Here is a 23,664-nt window from a genome sequence, read left to right on the forward strand (position 1 = left end):
CACCTGGCAGGTGGCATATAAAGAAGCTGATTAAACAGCAAGATCATTACATAGGTGCACAATAAAAGGCTACTCTAAAATGTGCAGTTTTGTCACACAACACAATGACACAAATGTCTCAAGTTTTGAGGGAGCGTGCAATTTGCATGCCAACTGCAGGAATGTTCACCAGAGTTGTTGCCAGAGAATTGACTTAATTTCTCTACCATAAGCCGACTCCAATGTTGTTTTAGAGAATTTGGCAGTACGTCCAACTGACCTCACAACTGCAGACCACGTGTATGGCATTGTGTGGGCGAGCGGTTCCCCATGGTGGCAGGAGGGTTATGGTATGGACAGCCCAAAATCCTGAGGCCCATTGTGTCATTCATCCGCCGCCATCACCTCATGTTTCAGCATGATAATGCACGGCCTCATGTCGCAAGGATCTGGACACAATTCCTGGAAGATGAAATGTCCCAGTTCTTCCACGACCTGCATACTCACCAGATATGTCACCCATGTATGACAGCGTGTTCCAGTTTCTGCCAATATACAGCAACTTCGCACATTGAAGAGGAGTGGGAAAACATTCTACAGGACACAATCAACTAAATGCGATGGAGATGTGTCATGCTGCAGAAAGCAAATGGTGGTCACACTCATACCAGATACTGACTGCTTTTCTTATCCACACCCCTATCACCCACCACACCCCTATCATATCTGTATTCCTAGTCATGTGAAATCCATAGATTAGGGCCTAATTTATTTATTTCAATTGACTGATTTCCTTATATGAACTGTAACTCAGAAAAATATTTGAAACTGTTGCATGTTGCGTTTATTTTTTTTGTTTTTATATTTTTGTTTATATCAACCCAGGTATTTTTTTTACATGACAGACATTATCAATCAAATGTATTTATAAAGCCCTTACATCAGCTGATGTCACAAAGTGCTGTACAGAAACCCAGCCTAAAACCCCAAACAGCATGCAATGCAGGTGAAGAAGCAGGGTGGCAAGGAAAAGAGCCAGTGGGTGGCCAGTCCTCTTTTTGGTTGTGCCGGGTGGAGATTATAACAGAACATGGCCAAGATGTTCAAATGTTCATAGATGACCAGCAGGGTCAAATAATAATAATCACAGTGGTTGTTGAGGGTGCAACAGGTCAGCACTTCAGGAGTAAATGTCAGTTGGCTTTTCATAGCCGATCATTTAGAGTATCTCTACCGCCCCTGCTGTCTCGAGAGATGAAAACAGCAGGTCTGGGACAGGTAACAGGTCAGGGTTCCAAAGCTGCAGGCAGAACAGTTTAAATTGGAGCTGCGGCACAACCAGGTGGACTGGGGACAGCAAGGAGTCATCAGGCGAGGTAGTCCTGAGGCATCGTCCTAGGGCTCAGGTCCTCTGTGTGTGTCTGTGAGTGCGAGAATACTTAAATTCACACAGGACACCGGAGAAGACAGGAGAAATACTCCAGATGTAACAGACTAACCCTAGCCCCCCGACACAAACTACTGCAGCATAAATACTGGATGCTAAGACAGGAGGGGTCGGGAGACACTGTGGCCCCGTTGGACGATATCCCTGGACAGGACCAAACAGGAAGGATGTAACCCCACCCACTTTGCCAAAGCACAGCCCCCACAGCACTCGAGGGATATCTCCAACCATCAACTTACCATCCTGAGACAAGGCCGAGTATAGCCCACGAAGATCTCCCCCACGGCACAACCCAGGGAGGGTGCAAACCCAGACAGGAAAATCACGTCAGTGACTCAACCCACTCAAGTGACGCACCCCTCCTAGGGATGGCATGGAAGAGCACCAGTAAGCCAGTGACTCAGCCGCTGTAATAGGGTTTGAAGCAGAGAATCCAGGTTGAGTGAGGGGAACCAGCCAGGCAGAGACAGCAAGGGCTGTTCGTTGTTCCAGTGCCTTTCCGTTCACCTTCACACTCCTGGGCCAGACTGCACTCAATCATAGGTCCTACTGAAGAGGAGTCTTCAATAATGACATTACCGTTGTTGATAAAGCCATCTGTCATCAGGCAGTAACTCGGGACAAGCTCATTTTAGGTTGTCACTTGTTACCACAGCCACAAAGCCATGAAGCCAGTTACTCAATTTCCCTTCTTAAAAATCAGATTTAATATTTAACCCTAACCACACTGCTAAGCGTATGCCAAACCCTAACCTTCAATTAAGACCTAAAAACACATTTTTGTTTTCATTCATTTTTACAAGTGGACTGGAGGCAGGGCGTGAAAGGGATAACGAATCCAGTTGTTTGTGTCATCCGTTTTGGGAAAGTACTTGCGTAATTGCACACCGGTGCTTCACTATATCACATTTGACATTGTCCGTAAGGTTGAGTTCATTTGCACACAAAAGAAATCATACAATGATGGAAAGACCTGTGTGTTATCCTTGTTAATACAGACAGAAAAGAGCTTCAAATTCTTAATCATAGCCTCAATTTTGAACCGCACATTGAATATAGTTGTGGAGAGTCCCTGTAATCCTAGATTAAGATCATTCAGGTGAGAAAAAAACATCACCCAGATAGGCCAGTCGTGTGAGAAACGTGTCATCATTCAACCGGTCAGACAAGTGAAAATTATGGTCAGTAACAAAAACTTTAAGCTAGTCTATCAATATGAAAAAAATGTATACTGTGCCCCTTGATAACCTGCACACTTCTGTATGTTGTAAAAAGCGTTACATAGTTGCTGCCCATATCATTGCATAACGCAGAAAATACACGAGAGTTCAGGGTCCTTGCTTGAACAAAGTCTAACTTTTTCACTGTAGTGTCCAAAACGTCTTTCAACAACGTGCATTCCCTTGGCAGCAAGAGCCTCTTGGTGGATGCTGCAGTGTACCCAAGTGGCGTCGGGAGCAACTGCTTGCACACGCGTTACCACTCCACTATGTCTCTCTGTCATGGCTTTTGCGCCATCAGTACAGATACCAACACATATTGACCACCAAAGTCCATTTGATGTCACAAAGCTGTCCAGCAGTTCAAAAATATCCTCTCATGTTTTCCTGGTTTCCAGTGTTTTGTAGAAAAGGATGTCTTCCTTAATTGATTCCCGATAAACATAACGGACATATACCAGGAGCTGTGCCAGGCCCACCACGTCTGTTGACTCATCCAGTTGTAACGCAAATATAATTCACTGGCTTATATGCGAAGCAGTAATTGTTTCAAAACATCTCATGCCATGTCACTGATACTCAAGAAACAGTGTTGTTTGATGAAGACATTATCTGTAGTTTTTTTGTCCTTTTCCCCCAGCAGCAGGAAGAATTAAATCCTCACAATAGTATGGGGCTTGCCTGTCCTAGCCACTCAGTAGCTCACCATATAAGACACTTCTAGACCCTTCTTATTAATAGCATCTGTTGCTTTTATACATGTCTTACTACTCGAAAGTCATCTTTATTCTCACTCAAAAAACCCCCGTGGCTTATTTTTCAAATTGTCATGTTTTGTTTCTAAATGCCTGCACAAGATTGAAGGATTCCCGTCAGAGTAACGGTTAATGTGATTGGATGTTAATTATTTGACTAGGCTACCTGTACTTGACATTGTGTTGTTATTTCGCTGACCACTAGATGGTTTAATTTTTATTTTTGGCAGTGAAACTAGGTTACTCAGGCGATAAAAAAAACCTCACCCAAATGTATAGCCCTTTTGGAAAATATAAATGTACTGTTCGTTTATTTATTTATATATATATATATATATATATATATATATATATATATATATATATATATATATATATATTATATATATATAGGCCCATATAATATATATTATATATATATATATATATACACACACACACATTATATGGGCCTATATATATATATATATATAGGGGAAGGGGATGTTTTTATATCTCACAGCAAGATATATATATATAAACATCCCCTTTTCAGGACCATGTAATTCAAAGAAAATTTGTAAAAATCCAAATAATTTCACAGATCTTCATTATAAAAGGGGTTAAACACTGTTTCCCATGCTTGTTCAATGAACCACAAGCAATTAATGAACATGCACCTGTGGAGCGGTCATTAAGACACTAACAGTTTACAGACGGTAGGCAATTAAGGTCACAGTTGTGAAAACTTAGGACACTAAAGAGGCCACTGACTCTGAAAAACACCAAAAGAAAGATGCCCAGGGTTCCTGCTCATCTGCGTGAACGTGCCTTAGGCAAGCTGCAAGGAGGCATGAGGACTGCAGATGTGGCCAGGGCAATAAATTGTAATGTCCATACTATGAGACGCCTAAGACAGCGCTACAGGGAGACAGGACGGACAGATGATTGTCCTCGCAGTGGCAGACCACGTGGAACAACACCTGCACAGGATCGGTACATCCGAACATCACATCTGCGGGACAGGTACAGGATGGCAACAACAACTGCCCGAGTTACAACAGGTAACGCACAATCCCTCCATCAGTGCTCAGACTGTCCTCAACAGGCTGAGAGAGGCTAGACTGAGGGCTTGTAGGCGTGTTGTAAGGCAGGTCCTCACCAGACATCATCGGCAACAACGTCGCCAGACAGGACTGGCAAACAGTGCTCTTCACAGACGAGTCGCGGTTTTGTCTAACAAGGGGTGATGTCGGATTCGCCTTTATCGGTGAAGGAATGAGTGTTACACCGAGGCCTGTACTCTGGAGCGGGATCGATTTGGAGGTGGAGGGTCCGTCATGGTCTGGGGCAGGGTGTCATTGCATCATTGGACTGAGCTTGTTGTCATTGCAGGCAATCTCAACGCTGTGCGTTACAGGAAAAACATCCCCCTCCCTCATGTGTTACCCTTCCTGCAGGCTCATCCTGACATGACCCTCCAGCATGACAATGCCACCAGCCATACTGCTCATTCTGTGCGTGACTTCCTGCAAGACAGGAATGTCAGTGTTCTGCCATGGCCAGCGAAGAGCCCAGACCTGAATCCCATTGAGCACGTCTGGGACCTGTTGGATCGGAGGGTGAGGGCTAGGGTCATTACCCCCAGAAATGTCCAGGAACTTGCGGATGCCTTGGTGGAAGAGTGGGGTAACATCTCACAGCAAGAACTGGCAAATCTGGTGCAGTCCAGGAGATGCACTGCAGTACTTAATGCAGCTGGTGGCCACACTTCTGATTTTGACCCCACCTTTGTTCAGGGACACATTAAATCAAATCAAATCAAATTTTATTTGTCACATACACATGGTTAGCAGATGTTAATGCGAGTGTAGCGAAATGCTTGTGCTTCTAGTTCCGACAATGCAGTAATAACCAACAAGTAATCTAACTAACAATTCCTAAACTACTGTCTTATACAGTGTAAGGGGATAAAGAATATGTACATAAGGATATATGAATGAGTGGTGGTACAGAGCAGCATAGGCAAGATACAGTAGATGGTATCGTGTACAGTATATACATATGAGATGAGTATGTAAACAAAGTGGCATAGTTAAAGTGGCTAGTGATACATGTATTACATAAGGATGCAGTCGATGATATAGAGTACAGTATATACGTATGCATATGAGATGAATAATGTAGGGTAAGTAACTTTATATAAGGTAGCATTGTTTAAAGTGGCTAGTGATATATTTACATCATTTCCCATCAATTCCCATTATTAAAGTGGCTGGAGTTGAGTCAGTGTCAGTGTGTTGGCAGCAGCCACTCAATATTAGTGGTAGCTGTTTAACAGTCTGATGGCCTTGAGATAGAAGCTGTTTTTCAGTCTCTCGGTCCCAGCTTTGATGCACCTGTACTGACCTCGCCTTCTGGATGATAGCGGGGTGAACAGGCAGTGGCTCGGGTGGTTGATGTCCTTGATGATCTTTATGGCCTTCCTGTAACATTGGGTGGTGTAGGTGTCCTGGAGGGCAGGTAGTTTGCCCCCGGTGATGCGTTGTGCAGACCTCACTACCCTCTGGAGAGCCTTACGGTTGAGGGCGGAGCAGTTGCCGTACCAGGCGGTGATACAGCATGCCAGGATGCTCTCGATTGTGCATCTGTAGAAGTTTGTGAGTGCTTTTGGTGACAAGCCGAATTTCTTCAGCCTCCTGAGGTTGAAGAGGCGCTGCTGCGCCTTCTTCACGATGCTGTCTGTGTGAGTGGACCAATTCAGTTGTGGTCTCGTTGTTGCTCCTCTGCAATCTGCTGCAGTTTGGTCTGAGATGCAGGTAGACTGTCCCTTATTGTATTAATGGACACCTGTACCTCACCCTCTAGACATTGCTCCTCCTCTGATAATGGACGTTTAATTGGGGCTCTGGAGAGTGCATCTGCTGTGATCAGTGCCTTCCCTGGCACATACACCATCCTGTAGGTAAACCTCAGTAATCTGAGGCGGAAGCGCAGAACTCTGGGAGGCAAGTCGTCCAGTGCTTTTGTCCCTAACAGAGCCAACAGTGGTTTGTGGTCAGTCTCTGCTGTAAACTGCAGGCCAATAAGGTATTGGCAGTCTCTGCTGTAAACTGCAGGCCAATAAGGTATTGGCTGAGCCTTTCACATGCCCATGTGATAGCCAACGCCTCCTTCTCCACTTGAGCATATCTTTGCTCTGTATCGGATAAACTTCGGGAGATGTATGCTATTGGACGCCACTCCATGTTGTCCTGCATCTGTGTGAGGACCGCCCCTAGCCCAAAGGATGATGCATCTGCTGATACTTTTGTCTTAGCATGGGGACGGTACTGGGCCAGCACTCTCTGTGAGGCCAGATCTCCTTTGATTTTGTCAAACGCTACCTGTTGCATGTGACCCCATGACCAGTCATTCTCTTTGGATAGCAAGTCTCTCAGAGGTTTGGTTGTATCTGAGAACTGTGGGAGGAACTTACCCACATATGTGGCCATGCCTAAGAAGGTCCTGACTTCAACCACATTCTGGGGTCTGGTCATATCTGTGATGGCGCTGATCTTCTCTGGGTCCGGCTCTATTCCAGCTGCACTGATTTTGTGTCCCAAGAACAAGACCTCTGATTGTGCAAAAGTGCATTTTTCATTGAGTGTCAGGCCAGTCTCCTGGAGTCGGGTCAGAACTGCTGTAAGCCTTACATCATGTTCTGCTCTGTCCCTTCCTCACACAAGCACATCGTCCGCGTGGACTATGACCCCACTCAGCCCATCCAACAGCTGGGACATGCATCTTTGGAAATGCTCAGGACCAGAAGCAATTCTAAATGGCAAAACATTAAAACAGTAACGGCCAAATGGTGTTATAAACGTTGTGAGTGCCCTACTCTCTGATGACAGCGGTATCTGCCAGAAACCTGAGCGGGCATCCAGCTTTGTGAAGACTTGTGAGCCATCCAACTGAGCCAGTGACTGCTCCACTGATGGTAAGATGTGTCTCTCTCTGCAGAGTGCCTCATTCAATTTAGTCATGTCCACACAGATCCTTATTTCCCCATTGGCTTTTGGGACCACCACCATCCCTGCACACCAGTCTGTGGGACTCTCTATTTTAGACACCGCCCCAATTTCTTCCATCCTCCCCAACTCTTCCTTTACTCTGGCCAATAAAGGGATAGGCACCCGGCGGGGGGTGGTAAGGGCATAGGGGACAGCATCCTCTTTCAGGCGGAATTGTAGTCACCTTCTATCCTTCCTAGACCAGAAAACACTTTTGGGAATTTATTTTTGAAAACCTCACCTAGGTCCTCCAGTTCGCTCACTCTCTCAATGAGATGCAATGCTTCAATTGCTGGCAGCCCCAGCAACGGTCTGGCTAGAGTCAATGACGAAGACAGGCTGGAGGGCACTTTTGTCTTTACTCTCCAGTTTAATTACCAAGTGCCCTACCACTGGTAACATGTTATTACTGGGCCCGTACAGTTTTTAGTTTGTAGAGAGCAAAGGGCCATCTCTGCTATAGCTATACAGCCTAGTTGGGATAGCTGTCACTGCTGCCCCAGTGTCTAGTTTAAATGACACAACCTCCCCATTGAGTTTAATGTCTGAATGCCAGCCAGTATTGTTTCCCTTTACTTCTCCCAGCAAGATGCTGTCCTGCTGTACCTCCTCTGAAACCTCATGCATTTGCTTTAATCGACAGACAGCTGAAAAGTGTCCTCTCCTGTGACATTTCCTGCATTCAGCATCCTTTGCTGGGCAATCTTTCCATCTGTGGAAAGGGGATTTCCCACATTTGTTGTTTTATCCATGTCTGTCTGTTCTGTGTTCCCCTCTGTTTTTTTAGCTCTGTATGAAAATGCATGTATTTCCTCACTCTCTTCGTTCTGCAAGGACCTGCTGTCGCGCAGTATCGTCTGCTGTCTTTTTACTGTCTCAATCTGCCTAACCTGGTTTACAGCTTTGGACAAGGTAAGCTGGGAATCCAACTGCAACTTTTCAGAAAGTGATATATTCCTTATTCCGACTACAATCCGATTCACGGTTCAGCTCTTCCCTGAGTGCTCCAAACTGACAATGTTCTGCTAGTTTGTGAACAGCTGCTGCTCACCCTGCTCCTGTTTGCGCATATTAAACCTAGCTCTCTCAAAAATATTGTTGTGTCTCCCTACAAAATGCGTTTCAAAACAGTCTTTAACGGCACTGTAGTTAAGTTTCTCTTCCTCGGTCAACGTTGAAGCGTTTAATATATCCTCGGCTTCATCACCCATAGAGTAGATCAGTGTATTAACTTGAAATGCCTCATTGTTACGTTTAAGCCTGATGCTACCCTGTACCTTTCAAAGCGCCTGATCCATTTCGGCCAGTTTTGAATATCCATACAAACAAAATTATCCGGGGGACTAATGCAAAATCAGTCAGCACTAGCCACTGGCCTGTCCGTGTTTGCGCCAGAGCCCGTTGAACTTGGAGTCGCAAACCCTGAAATCCCGCCAGCTTCTTCCTCTTGCAACATGTTGCTTAGCAGTAGCTTAGTCCTTGCTCGTTAGCTAGCAAAATAATGATATGCGCTGTTTTATCTCCAACACTGTGCCCTCCCTGCTTTGAAACAGTCTGAATGTATGATTTACTTGGTACCTCCTTCACGTTTATGTGAATTTTAAAACCACTTCTGACACCATGTAGTATGATCTAAAATAAAGACGTGCGACCACGAGGTTCTAGCTCCAGCCTGTTTATTAACCTAACCCTTGCATGTCCTACATAGGTACGGATGCCCCCAAGGGACATCCTACTACAGAAGTCATCCACACTGGACAAGCAGAACGACATGTCAAACTCCCTGTTCTGCAATATTCCAAAAAAGCACGTCGGAGTATGCAAATACAGAGTAGAACGCGGAAGCAGAACTCGAAGCTTGTCATGTGCATCATGTATCCATCTGCGCAGTGAACGGTGTCTTCATCAAAGTCATCGTGATGGTTCACTATGTATTCGAATAGTTTGATAAGTTCCGCCTTTTTTCCCCACACACAATGTAAGCTAAGCTTGAGGAGAAGTTCCATCGTGTTGGCGCCACACTGGGTAGTCTTCGCGGGCATATTTCATCCAGTAGTTTTGTTCGTTAGACAGCGGCCCCATCGTAACACTGTGCCACAACTTTGACCGTGCATTCACACTCCTCTAGAAAGCTGATAATTCGGACAGCAACCGGTTCTGCCCGTTTATCCTCAGTTATATCCTCAAATTTGAATAACCTTTCATTCACACCACCATCGGTAGAGTAACGCAATACATAAGACATTTGGGCTACATTGCTGATGTCTGTCGTCTCGTCAACCACGATGGTTACAATTCCTTCATGACATCAGTCAATAAATTTGAAACCGTGTGTATCAGGTCATTTGGGATTTTGCTGGAAGTGCATGTGAACACGGTAGCCATAGCCAAATGGCAGTTTAACGTGCTGTCATACTCAGCCAAGAAATCCAGTGTTTCCAAGTAGTTTCCCTTATTAGCTGATTCTTTACCCTCATCATGACCTCTGAATGCTAATTCTTGCTTGCCTAAAAACACAACCGTATGAATAAGTCGCTTTAGAATCTCCCTGTTGTGCCCTGACTTTATCATTGCGAGCAAGTGTCTCATTGCACCGCCGCTCGTTAAGAAGAAACTAAACTCGTTAAATTGTGGCACAGTGTTATGATGGGGCCGCAGTCATGGCCTCTGGAATAAACGCCGTACAAACCAAGGTGAAAGAAACTTCCAGCAAACTCTATTCATTAGTTGCTATGCAAACTCTCTTCATCTGGTGATGTCACAAGGTGCTGGTAAACTAAAAGAATGCAATATTTTTTCTCTCATCTTGGTGGCCGAGCAGCATTTTTCTCAAGATCTGTGTCCCCCCCAAAATGTAACTCACAGTAACTCACTGCTCGCAGGTGTGAAGTTGAGTTTTTGTGTCGAAGTGCTGACTTTGTCAAACAGGCTAAATCGTTGAAACCAATTGTCCAGGTTGAGCTATTATCAGTGCTTGAAGAGTAGGCAATTCCAACAGTAAAGCTTTTTTTTGGGCTCACAGCCACAGATAGTGCTCATAATTATTAACTTGAAAATGCCATTCAAAACTCTTTCCAACAAATCAGGCAGTGCAGGAGTTGGTCTCCCGGTCTGTACAAGATTACATTTTTTAATTAAAAGTTAGTCTTGAAAAGGGTGATGCTAACAATTTAGCCACCTAATCGTCCTTGATTACTCTCTGCAGTTGCCATCGTTACATACACTCACTGCAAAAAGCTAGCCAGCTAGCTAGGTTCAAGTGTGAGAAAACAAGATACGGCTCGCCATTGGCTCTGAATTAGTGACGTATACATCATACAATTGTCCCACCTATTACAAGACAATTTGTGATTGATTGATTTTACTGTCATTCCAAAATGCTGCTCTAATTGAAGTTAATATCAATGATATTGGCTGGTACTTTCTATTCAAAGCCTGAGGGTCTGGCCAATGAGCATTGAGCGCAGCTGGATTATTTTTTACTAAGGGACTACCAAAGAAAAATTCTGATTGGATATTTTTTTCTCTTGGATATTAACCCTTCTTTTTCCAATACAAACTGAAGAAATTCAAAAGGAAGATCATTACAATTAAGACAAATAAATATTAAATCAATGAAAACTAAATGAAAAATTATAATATATAAAAATATATACAGATTTGTATCTATCCTTAGGCACTCTCTGAGGGCATAGAGGGTCCTGACGGTTCCTCACTGTGTAAAAACTCCTGGTCCTAACCACAAGCTGCAGTAGCCACAACTGGGGCCTGTTCAGGAAGGGGTTCGATTAATCTCGCCCGGGGCGCACATGTAGGACTGTTTTACATTGGCTGAAAGTTGATTGCATTCGATTTGGAATGGGGCTGCCTCCCGGGAATGAGCCAGGTGTCCTGTTTAAAGCTCACAGCGAAGTCGGCCCAAAACAAAAGTGACCCAATTAAGAAGGATTACTCCTCCCTCCCCGCTTTCAGCCAGTGACTTGATGGGCCTTTGCCCACTGCCCCGCAGCTCAGTATAATCAAATCCACCCAAGGATGTTGTTACAGAATGTTCAGATTCATTGGGAAAGACGGGCTCATTAGCATGGCTCGAACGGAATAAATAGAATAACAAACACATCAAACACATGGTTTCCATGAGTTATACCATTCCAGCCATCATTATGAGCTGTCCTCCCCTCAGCAGCATAATGTAGAATAGATAAGATTGGTTGTCAGATAAAATGAACAGAGCTGACATGATTCCTTATTCTAATCGGCAACTGTCAGAATGCAAGTGTGTGTGAATGAGGCCCACAATTCAGGGCGTTCCTGCATGTGGGCATTCAGGCTTCTGCATGAACATCCCCCAAGCATCTCATTGGTTCCTGCATGTGGCTTGTGTTTACATGACACTTTTGATATTCTGGATTTCCCCTGATTGTCCGTGCGATGAAAATGTGGGTGAAAAAGTAAATAAAAGTATGAGTTTTTTTCCACAGGCCGCAATCACACCCTTCTTGAATGTTTCACATCATTGAATACAGCCCTGCATGATCTTGATGACTTCTAAACATGGAGATGTGTTAATTCAGGGATGCATCTGTCTGCTCACAGTATTACTGTGAAATAAACTTATTGAGGGCGTAGAGTCATTGAGTAGTTACTGGGTGAAAAGCTCTATTATTCATGTTTTGTAGTGACTATGATTATAGCCTTATATTTTACATGGTCAAAGTAGGATTTGATCCAATGTTCTACAATACTGACATCTGTATAGATATTTTTTTTTCAAAACTAACGTGTGGTACTGTGCTCTATCCTCGCCAAGTCTAACGGTTGTATATTGAATAACAATGTTTGTAGTGAAACAAGAACATATTACCACTTTATTCACAATTCCAAAATAACAATGAATGACAGCATTGTCAGAATGAATGTTACAGGTTGTGCCTGTAACCTGCATCCAACCAGGGGGGGGGGTCATTTAGGATTTAAGGGGGTGTTGTAGGTCTCCTCCAATTTTTTTATTTACTATTATTTTTATTACTGGCCAATCTATCCCCTGTATGAAAAAAGTAACTTTGTTTTCCATTTTTGTTACATGCACATTATTCATACATATTATTTTTTATACAAGGTATTACATGTCAGAAATAGTTCGATATACACATGGTACTCAGGCATTTCCGGTATGCATGATATGGTGTTTTCAGTCCTAACTATTACACAGATTGAGTTTCTAATCCCACCCCTCAGTTACTCTCAGCCCATCCCACCTCCCTCCATATCTTGATTTCCATGTACCATATATTTCCAATATATATGTTGATCGCTTCCAACATTAGAAAGAAGAGAAATGGTCATTTCCAATGATAGGCAATTCTTGTTATAGTCAAACCAACGCTGCAGCCTCTTGACAACCCTGAAACATATGGATTCTAAAATGGGTGAAATCCTTATATTTCTTGCCACATTTCCCACAGACGTGGGGTTCGGTGACAGAGTGAAGTTTCACTATGTGGGTTTTAAGGTAGGACGCCAGAGCAAAGGTTTTTTCACAGTGATCGCAGGTGAACGGCTTCTCTCCGGTGTGCAAGGCCGCATGGACTTTATATGATTCGTGTTGATAGAAACCCTTGCCACATTCGTCACAGGTATAAGTTGGGTCTTCGGTGTGGGTGCGTTCATGTCTCTTGAGCCCACGTTCACCTTTGAAGCCTTTCCCACAGTGGCTGCACACGAATGGCTTGCTGGTCAGGTGCGAAGCTTGATGAATCTTGAGATAATAAGATCGGATAAAGGTCATGGGGCATTTGTCGCAAGAATATGGCTTGGAATCCGTGTGCGTCTTCTTATGGTCGTTAAGAGTATACTTGGTTTTGAAACACATCTGACATTGAGGGCACTGGAATGCTCTCTCTTCTGAATGAACACTTGCGTGGATTTTCAAATTTTTATTCTCTGCGAAACACTTCCCACATGTGGGACATTGGAATGGCTTCTCTCCCCTATGGACTGATGCTTGGTGCCGTTTGAGCTCAGAAGGAGTCTTGAAACCTTTCCCACACAATTCACAACGGTGAGCTCCTCCTCCACTGTGAGTTAGCTGGTGATTCTTGAGGTATTTCAACTTAACAAAGGTTTTTGGACATTTGTCACACGCATATGAATCTGAATTTGAATTGTGCAACATTGTGTGTTCCTTGAGACCACTTTTACTTTTAAAACACTTTTGACACACGAGGCATCGGAACGGTTTCTCTGTTGAATGAACGCTTGCGTGAGTGTCCAAATAATGCTTTGTTGCAAAGCACTTCCCACATGTTGGACACTCAAGTGGTTTCTCTCTTCTGTGGACCACTGCTTGGTGTATTCTGAGCTTCCAAGCAGTCGGGAAACATTTCCCGCATAATTCACAACAATATGGTCTCTCTCCTGTGTGAGTCTGTTGATGCAGTTTTAAATTACTTGAATTCTTAAAAACCTTACCGCAGTCCAGACAGTGGTGCTCTTTCCTGGTGGTGGTAGTCTGGTTTTTCTTTATGTTGGGCCTTGGCTTTATGTTGTGAACATATTTGTCATTCGAGGTTTGTCCAGCTTTAGCATTCTCCTCCCATTGGTCATCAGCGTTTTCCTCACTTCTGTCTGATTCTGCCGCTGTGGGTTGTGCTTCTATTCTCTTCTTCTTCCTCCTGGGTCTGGTGGACACCACATAGTCCCCACCTGGAGTTTGGGGGTCTGTACTTGGGGCCTGATTGTCTGTAGACCTGCTTGCTGGATTTTTGTCTGTAGGCGTGCTTGCTGCAGGCCTGCTCGCTGACTGTTTGTCTGTAGGCCTGCTTGCTGCCTGTTTGTCTGTAATAGCCACCTGTTTGATAGACTCAATGAGTGAGGAGGAAGGTATTTTAGCTAGAGATGTAAATGACTGTTCCAACGCTATGGTTTTAGCTCTGATCGTGGTCTCCTTCTTGACATTTGTAGTGTTGTCAGCCTCACCACTGGGAGTTGGCAAGACAACCTGGGAAAAAAAGGGTTGCAATTTTTAGAAATTATAACTCAGGTCGCAGAGCAGCACCCAAGGGTACAACGGCAGTAGCAGTCAGTCCTGGGATTCAAGGATAATAAGAGTAAAAGTCTCATTCTCACAGATAACCTCAACCCCATGGTCGGACTGCACAATTCTTGTAAACATGTAAAATATAACAAACCTGAAAATCCTCTGCAAACTCTGGTGGTAATGGTGCTTCCGTACATTCCTCCTCTTCCTCCGTCTGTGGGGTTCTTTCCACTGTATTTTCAGGTACTTCCTTACCAACAGTCATCTCCAAAAGCTTCATTTTCAGAGATTTAATCTCACTTTGACTCTGGCATATCTCTGAACGCAGTGCTTCAGTGCCTTTAGAGATCAACTGGTTGATTTTGGTGAGAGTCTGTTTCACAAACTGTTTCATCACACATGTCAACTGGACCTAGAATCAGAGAACAGATATACACTTATTTTTCATTCCACAACAACCTTTTTTCAAGCTGTTGATGTTTGTCATCATGGAGCAGGGTTGCCATGTCATCGGTTCTCTTGCCAAATGAGCCTATTTGAAAATCGTGTTGCGGGTTGTGTTTTTGGGCTACTTTAAATACTGTATATAAGCTTCCTTTTCAGAGATTTAATCCCACTTTGACTCTGGCATATCTCTGAAAGCAGTGCTTCAGTGCCTTTAGAGATCAACTGGTTGATTTTGGTGAGAGTCTGTTTGCTGCCTGTTTGTTGTCTGTAGGCCTGCTTGCTGCCTGTTTGTGTGTGTAATATATATATATATATATAAAAAACATAATGGGGAGAACAAGTATTTGATACACTGCCGATATTGCAGGTTTTCCTACTTACAAAGCATGTAGAGGTCTTTAATTTTTTATCATAGGTACACTTCAACTGTGAGAGACGGAATCTAAAACAAAAATCCAGAAAATCACATTGTATGATTTTTAAGTAATTAATTAACATTTTATTACAATGAGTGTAGAAGACCCAGCCACGACCCATCTTCAATGCTCTTTGAAATGGAACTCCCTTGCGTGCTTCTGTTACGGGGAAAAGTCCACAACGAAACGAACATTAAATGTGGAGAATGATACATTTGCATCTGTTGGCCATCAAGTAGCCTAGTAATCAAATACAGCCTACCATTTGATACAATAAATATGTTGAAATGATGATCACTGGAGTCATTGCAAATCAATTTGTGCCACTTGTGTAGCGTACCGAGAGCTGGCAAACAGATTCAATAAATAGCCTATACCTTTATTTATCATTGTTGTAGCCTTGCGTTATTATGTAATTATTAATGGCCATGTTTAGTTATTTAAAATTGGAAGGGTAGCCTAGTGGTTAGAGCGTTGGACTAGTAACCGGAAGGTTGCAAGTTCAAACCCCCGAGCTGACAAGGTACAAATCTGTCGTTCTGCCCCTGAACAGGCAGTTAACCCACTGTTCCTAGGCCGTCATTGAAAATAAGAATTTGTTCTTAACCGACTTGCCTGGTTAAATAAAAGGTAAAATAAAATATAAAAAAATCAATTGTGGTCATTGTCACTGCTCTATCACAATTGCCAATAAACTGTTAGAATGCAATTAACGGTATCAATCAGATTAGGCTAGGGGTAAAAAACAAAAACAAAACACTGGCTATTGTTGACAAGCATATTCAGTTCGTATCCATATTATGAATCAGTAATTAAAATTACGACCCCAGCCTATTCCGGCAGGCTATTGGGCAACACAAATACTTCTTACCTCAAATCGCCTCATTATTCATGCGGAATAAATTAGTCTGTCAATTTGAACTAAGCAAGCTGCTAAATAGTTCAGTTTAGGCTACATCTTGCCTACGCTACTGTTGGCCATCTGAAATGAGATGCAGGCCTATCTGGGGCTACTGTCTCTGTGACCTGCATCTAGCTAAGCAAACCATGGCAACGTTGAATTAATTGTATACCAATATTTTAGAAATGACAAGTGAATCTCGCAAATAGGCAATTTATAGCAGTTTGTGGTCTTGACATCTGGCACATAACGGCACAATTGCCAGAAAATAGCCAAACGAATTGTGATTCTTGCGCAGAGACTTCGAGATCCTCTGTCCAACTTTCATCACTCAAACTCTACTGTTGGATTTCTCTATAGTTATGCACATGTGCAAAGGCAATTTATTTACAATTATAAACTGATTGGTTTGACACCTGAATGCTGATTGGCTGACAGCCGTGGTATGTCAGACATTTATTTTTACTTGTCTAATTATGTTGGTAACCAGCTTATAATAGCAATAAGGCACTGCGTTGCGTCGTGCATAAGAACTGCTTATGCTTAATCATTTCAGTCAAATCAACATCCATTGATGTAAAATGATCTGGCAAATTTGATAACGTTGAATTATGTTGTTTTTTTCTTGCACATATTCAGATTCCTTAATTAAATCACGTTAACTCGCTATAACGTTTTTTTTTTTGTCTTACTTCGATATTTAAATGATAATGCCAGAGAAGCCGTTGTTTGGAGGATATATTGGCACGGGTGTTGTTTCGTCTCGGGCCGGCAAACCGTGCCAATATATCCACCCAAAAACACCAGCTTCGAGGGTATTATCACTGTTTTATATACATGGATGGTTGTTAAAGGCATTCATTTTAAAGTCATAGATTTAGCCAGCGGTAACTTGTGGAATAGACACTGGCTGGAATGCAGTTTTAACCAATCAGCATTCAGGATTAGACCCACCCGTTGTATAATCATTCTTAATTCACTCGATAACATTATTCAATTAAAATAGCTTTTATTTCCTGGGAGGGGACTTCATGTGTGGTGAAGAATGGTACATACAAGACACATAACATAACACAAAAACATGTAGGCAACAGTACAATACAAAAAAAAAAAACTTATAGAGGAATTTGATGGATGTTGGCACAAAACTAGAAGCTGCTCTCAGATTTTTTTTAAATGGAGAAATGTATTGGTTCAAATGTGGCAGCTCTCTTGGCTGCCAGAAAAAAAGACATTGGGCTAGTTTTCCCGGCATGTGGGCGGGTTTTGAGAAATATTAACACAACCTGGCAACTCTACCCTTGATGCAGTTTCCTTTAGACAGGCCAGCAGCAAAGTAAAAAATGGGCTTTATCGTAAAAATTTATGAAAACACAGCATTGGGGTTAGCAGTGTGGTTAATGTGGTTTAAAATCAGTTTTGATGACATTGAGGCTGTGCCAGCTCGTGACCACTCTGCAGAGCTGCCTCCAGTATTTTATTTATTTAAACTACAGTACATGAGTCTTCTCAATAAATGCCAACCTGCACTATCAATAGCAAACTAATTAGCATATACGTTAACAGTTTGAACTTGTAGAAGCAAAGTTAGCCACTTACTTTAACCTCCAACCTGGATTCTCTTTCAAATTCCCCCGTCTCCCCTGCATCAATGTCTGTCCTGTCTTGTGTGGAAAAGACTAAGACCGCCATACATTTCTCAATTTCATCCTCCAACGACGTCATTAATTCATCCATAACAAAGACCAACTCATTATGGTAAGGATCAGGCTGCCACATCTTGTGTTTGATAGTTAATTAGCTATCAACCGCTAACGTTAAAATGTTAAGCACAACAACCACAGACCGTTTGACACCAACGGATGTATTCTTCTACGAGAAGCTTGATATTGCTGTATATTATATTGAAAGGCGCGTTACTGCCACCTGCTGTACTGGATGTTAACACGTAGTCCCTCCTCCAAAAGCCTCGTGCGCCCTCTAATGGTCGGTCTTGTAGCACGTTCTCTGCAACTTCGCATCGAAACAACGAAGGAAATAATGTAGTCTTTCGCTGTAAATGTGTTTTCTTCATAGCACACATTCGGGGAAAAATTATTTCCATAAAATAATGTGATATCTCAATGCACCGCAACGAATAATGTCCCATTCGGTGAGCAAGGTATCTAATCCTGTCGAATCATCATAATGACTTGGATTTGCAATATCCAGCTGACTCACACACTGCAATCATTGATTGCTCTCTATTTTAATGTCTACGTATTAAGGAACAGTATCATTGAAGCATAATGTATGCCTTATATAGCGATGCCTGTCTGGATGCTGAATGAACCAGACACTGGTTCCCTTTCTAAGAGGTAAGTATATACCGCCACCTGTTGTGCACTACTAGATAGTGCAATGACCTTGCGAAAGGGTCTGTCGACGGTGCTTTCCTGGTGAAGTCACATGGTCATGTGAAAACTCCTGGTCCTAACCACAAGCTACAGGGGCCACAACTGGGGCCTGTTCAGAGAGATGTTGTTACAGAAAGTTACATTCAGAAACATGTTGTGTAGAACAGATATGATTGGTTGTTAGAATAAGGAATCGTGTCAGCTCTATTCATTCTATTTCTATAGACAACCGTCAGAATGTTTCACATCATTGAACACAGCCCTGCATGATCTCAATGACTTCTAAACATGGAGATGTGTTACTTCAGGGAGGGTGTCAAATCTGCTTACAGTATTACTGTGAAATAAACCTATTGAGGGCTTGAGTCATCATTGAGTAGTTACTGGGTGAAAGTCTCTTCATGTTTTGTAGTGACTATCATTATAGCCTTATATTTTACATGTTCAACATATGATTTTTTTCAGATGTCCATCTATTCAACAATACTGACATCTGTCTAAAAAAATACTTAAAAACAAATGTGTGGTACTGCGCTCTATCATTGCCAAGTCTAAAGGTTGTATATTGATTAACAAATAAACATACATGTTTGTAGTGAAACAAGAACATTACAACTTTAATCACAATTCAAAAATAACAATGAATGACAAAGCATTGTCAAAATGAAAGTTACAGGTTGTGCCCGTAACCTGCATCCAACCAGAGGTGCAATTTAAGAGAGGGTTATAGATCCCCTGGTATGTTTTTATTACTGGCCAAGTCTGTAGACATGAAAAACAATCTATTCAAAACTAATGTTATTGGTACTGTGCAAGGAAACATGCATGTTTGTAGTGAAAACATAACATATTACAACTTATAACAATAAGTCATCAAACCAACACTGCAGCCTCCTCTTGACAACCCTGAAACATATGGATTCTGAAATGGGTGAAATCCTTATATTTCCTGCCACATTTCCCACAGACGTGGGGTTTGGTGACAGAGTGATGATTTGCGATGTGGGTTTTAAGGTAGGATGCCAGAGCAAAGTTTTTACTGCAGCAATCACAGGTGAACGGCTTCTCTCCGGTGTGCAAGGCCGCATGGACTTGAAACGATTCATGTTGATAGAAACCCTTGCCACATTCATCACAGGTATAAGTTGGGTCTTCGGTGTGGGTGCGTTCGTGTCCCTTCAGCCCACGTTCACCTTTGAAGCCTTTCCCACAGTGGCTGCACACGAATGGCTTGCTGGTCAGGTGCGAGATTTCATGCCTTCTGAGGTAATGTGACCGGATAAAGGTCATTGGGCATTTGTCGCAAGCATATGGCTTGGAGTCCGTGTGTGTCTTCTTATGGGCGTTAAGAGTATACTTGGTTTTGAAACACATCTGACACTGAGGGCACTGGAATGCTCTCTCTCCTGAATGAACACTTGTGTGAATTTTCAAATTTGTCTTTGTTGCGAAGCATTTCCCACATGTGGGACATTGGAATGGCTTCTCTCCCCTATGGACTGATGCTTGGTGTTGTTTGAGCTGAGAAGGAGTCTTGAAACCTTTCCCACACAATTCACAACGGTGAGCTCCTCCTCCACTATGAGTTAGCTGGTGATTCTTGAGGTATTTCAACTTAACAAAGGTTTTTGGACATTTGTCACACGCATATGAATCTGAATTTGAATTGTGCATCATTGTGTGTTCCTTGAAGCCCTTTTTACTTTTAAAACACTTTTGACACACGAGGCATCGGAACGGTTTCTCTGTTGAATGAACGCTTGCGTGAGTGTCCAAATAATTCTTTGTTGCAAAGCACTTCCCACATGTTGGACACTCAAGTGGCTTCTCTCTTCTGTGGACCACTGCTTGGTGTATTCTGAGCTTCCAAGCAGTCGGGAAACATTTCCCGCATAATTCACAACAATAAGGTCTCTCTCCTGTGTGAGTCTGTTGATGTAGTTTTAAATTACTTGAATTCTTAAAAACCTTACCGCAGTCCAGACAGTGGTGCTCTTTCCTGGTGGTGGTAGTCTGGTTTTTCTTTATGTTGGGCCTTGGCTTTATGTTGTGAACATATTTGTCATTTGAGGTTTGTCCAGCTTTAGCATTCTCCTCCCATTGGTCATCAGCGTTTTCCTCACTTCCGTCTGATTCTGCCGCTGTGGGTTGTGCTTCTATTCTCTTCTTCTTCCTCCTGGGTCTGGTGGACACCATAGAGTCCCCACTGGGAGTTTGGGGGTCTGTACTTGGGGCCTGATCGTCTGTAGGCCTGCTCACTGACTGTTTGTCTGTAGGCCTGCTCGCTGACTGTTTGTCTGTAGGCCTGCTCACTGACTGTTTGTCTGTAGGCCTGCTCGCTGACTGTTTGTCTGTAGGCCTGCTCGCTGACTGTTTGTCTGTAGGCCTGCTCGCTGACTGTTTGTCTGTAGGCCTGCTTGCTGCCTGTTTGTCTGTAGGCCTGCTTGCTGCCTGTTTGTCTGTAAAAGCCACCTGTTTGATAGACTCAATGAGTGAGGAGGAAGGTATTTTAGCTGGAGATGTAAATGACTGTTCCAACGCTATGGTTTTAGCTCTGATCGTGGTCTCCTTCTTGACATTTGTAGTGTTGTCAGCCTCACAACTGGGAGTTGGCACGTCAACCTGGGGAGAAAAAAGCATTGCAATTTTTGGAATTGTAACTCAGTAGCAGAGCAGCACCCAAGGGTACAACGGCAGTACCAGGAGTTATTTAACTAGGAAGTCAGTTAAGAAAAAAAATCTTATTTTCAATGATTTTTACCTTTACCTTTACCTTGTCAACTCAGGGATTCGATCTTGCAACCTTCCGGTTACTAGTCCAATGCTCTAACCACTAGGCTACCTGCCACCCAGGATAGTAAAAGTCTCATTCTCACAGATAACCTCAACCCCATGGTCGGACTGCACAATTCTTGTAAACATGTAAAATATAACAAACCTGAAAATCCTCTTCAAACTCTGGTGGTAATGGTGCTTCCGTACATTCCTCCTCTTCCTCCGTCTGTGGGGTTCTTTCCATTGTATTTTCAGGTACTTCCTTACCAACAGTCATCACCAAAAGCTTCATTTTCAGAGATTTAATCTCACTTTGACTCTGGCATATCTCTGAACGCAGTGCTTCAGTGCCTTTAGAGATCAACTGGTTGATTTTGGCGAGAGTCTGTTTCACGAACTTTTTCATCACACATGTCAACTCAACCTACAATAAGAGAACAGGCTACTTATTTGTCATTCAACAACAAGCTGTATCCAAGCTGGTTATATAAAACAAATGATTAACACGGAAGATAACATTTCGTATTTGTAGAAGTAAAGTCGGCCACTTACTTTTAGCAACTTGGATTCTCTTTCAATTTCCCCTGTCTCTCCTGCATCAATGTCTGTGCTGTATTGTTTTGAGGAGACCGACAACGCTATACATTTGCAAATTTCCTCCTCCAACGACATGATTAATTCATCCATAATAGAGACCAACTCATTGTGGAAAGGATCGGGCTGCCACATCTTGTATTTGGTAGTTAATTATGAACCGCTATGTTAAATTTTTAACAAAAAAACGGATGAAATTGAACACACGGATATGTCAACGACAGTACAGTAGATATATCCTTCTGACAGCTTGACATGACAGAGAAAGGTGCGTTACTGCCACCTGCTGTACTGGATGTCAAAACTTAGTCCCTCCTCCAACAGCCCCATGCGCCTTCTAGTGGTCCATCTTTATTTTTTTGTAATTTAGCAGACGCCATGAACCAGAGCGATTTACAGGAGCAATTAGGGTTAAGTGCCTTGCTCAAGGATACTTAAAATTAAAAATGAAATAAAAAATGATATTTTTTTTCACCTAGTCAGCTCAGGGATTTGAACCAGCAACCTTTTGGTTACTGGCCAAAAGCTCTTAACTGCTAGGCTACCATCTTGTAAAATGAGCCCTGCACATTTTCCATCAAAACATTGAAGAAAATAGAGCAGTGGAGGTATCATATAACACCTATCGGTCCAACAGGGAAATGGTTCCAATAATTTTTAAACCATTCATTTTTCCCATAGAGAATTTTAGAAACACTTAAAATAAGGGGTGTGTTTCGCCCTCGGGTGATGTTTTGGTCACCATGTAATCTCTCTCGGACAAGGTGACTTTTATTAATATATTCTGTTCTATTTACTCTAGATTCTAAAATGTTAATTAGTATCGAAGTAGACATCATCCCTGCAAGCTCATGCACATCATCTCCAGCTGACACCTTTGCTAACAGGTATTGTGTCAATTGAAAACTTTCACAAGACAGTTTACAGAATTGTCAATTTAATGCAATGTAGCCAATTTATTTATTACTACATGTAGCCAACATTAGATAGCTAATGTAGAGATGCTTACATTTGCCTCGTTTTGGCAGTCTCGTTCAGGTCATCATGGCTTTTGTAGCCACATTAGCAGCTAATTAGCATTTAATTTGTGAGGGTAAATACAAAAGTCACCATGTCCTAGAAAGATTTACATGGTTATTAAAACGTCACACCAGGGTAAGCTTACAAGAAACACAGCCCTTATTTGAAGTGTTTCTAAAATCCCCTGTTAGAATAATGATTGGATCTATTTCCTTGTTTGACCGCTATGTTTTATAGGTAATATGATTCATACTGTGGTACTATATAAAGGAGTCTTTCACTGTAAAAAATATTTTCTTTATAGCACAATTTTGGGCAAAATTGTTTCCATAAAATAATGTGATATTTCAATACACAGCAACTGATAATGTCCGATTCAATGACCAAGGCATCTACCCCTGTCGAGTCATCATAATGACTTGGATTTGCAATATCCAGCTGACTCACACACTGCAATCATTGATTGCTCTCTATTTTAATATGTATGCATTATTAATAAACAGTGTCATTGTAACATAATGCATGCCATATATAGTGCTACCTGTCTGGATGCTGAATGAACCAGAAACTGAAAGTTCTCTATGTTTGAAATTCCCAGTGGTGTAATGTACAGATCCGCCCCTTTCTTTCCAATTTTCGCTTAA

General features: G+C 42.5%; 2 long non-coding RNA genes across 2 annotated transcripts; both read right to left on the reverse strand.

Annotated features, from left to right (window-relative positions):
• Positions 1–12,286: 12,286 nt before the first annotated feature.
• On the reverse strand, positions 12,287–18,110 carry LOC135510569 (uncharacterized). The gene is made up of 3 exons (XR_010451135.1): positions 17,835–18,110; positions 14,623–14,883; positions 12,287–14,432 (listed from the first exon to the last, which is right to left on the reverse strand). It is a non-coding gene; the product is annotated as an uncharacterized LOC135510569 (long non-coding RNA).
• A 1,116-nt stretch (positions 18,111–19,226) lies between these two features.
• On the reverse strand, positions 19,227–22,235 carry LOC135510570 (uncharacterized). Its single transcript, XR_010451136.1, has 3 exons — positions 21,959–22,235; positions 21,570–21,830; positions 19,227–21,253 (listed from the first exon to the last, which is right to left on the reverse strand). It is a non-coding gene; the product is annotated as an uncharacterized LOC135510570 (long non-coding RNA).
• Positions 22,236–23,664: the final 1,429 nt, after the last annotated feature.

This window comes from Oncorhynchus masou, chromosome 23, assembly GCF_036934945.1.
Source record: "Oncorhynchus masou masou isolate Uvic2021 chromosome 23, UVic_Omas_1.1, whole genome shotgun sequence".
NCBI classification, from domain to species: Eukaryota; Metazoa; Chordata; class Actinopteri; order Salmoniformes; family Salmonidae; genus Oncorhynchus; species Oncorhynchus masou.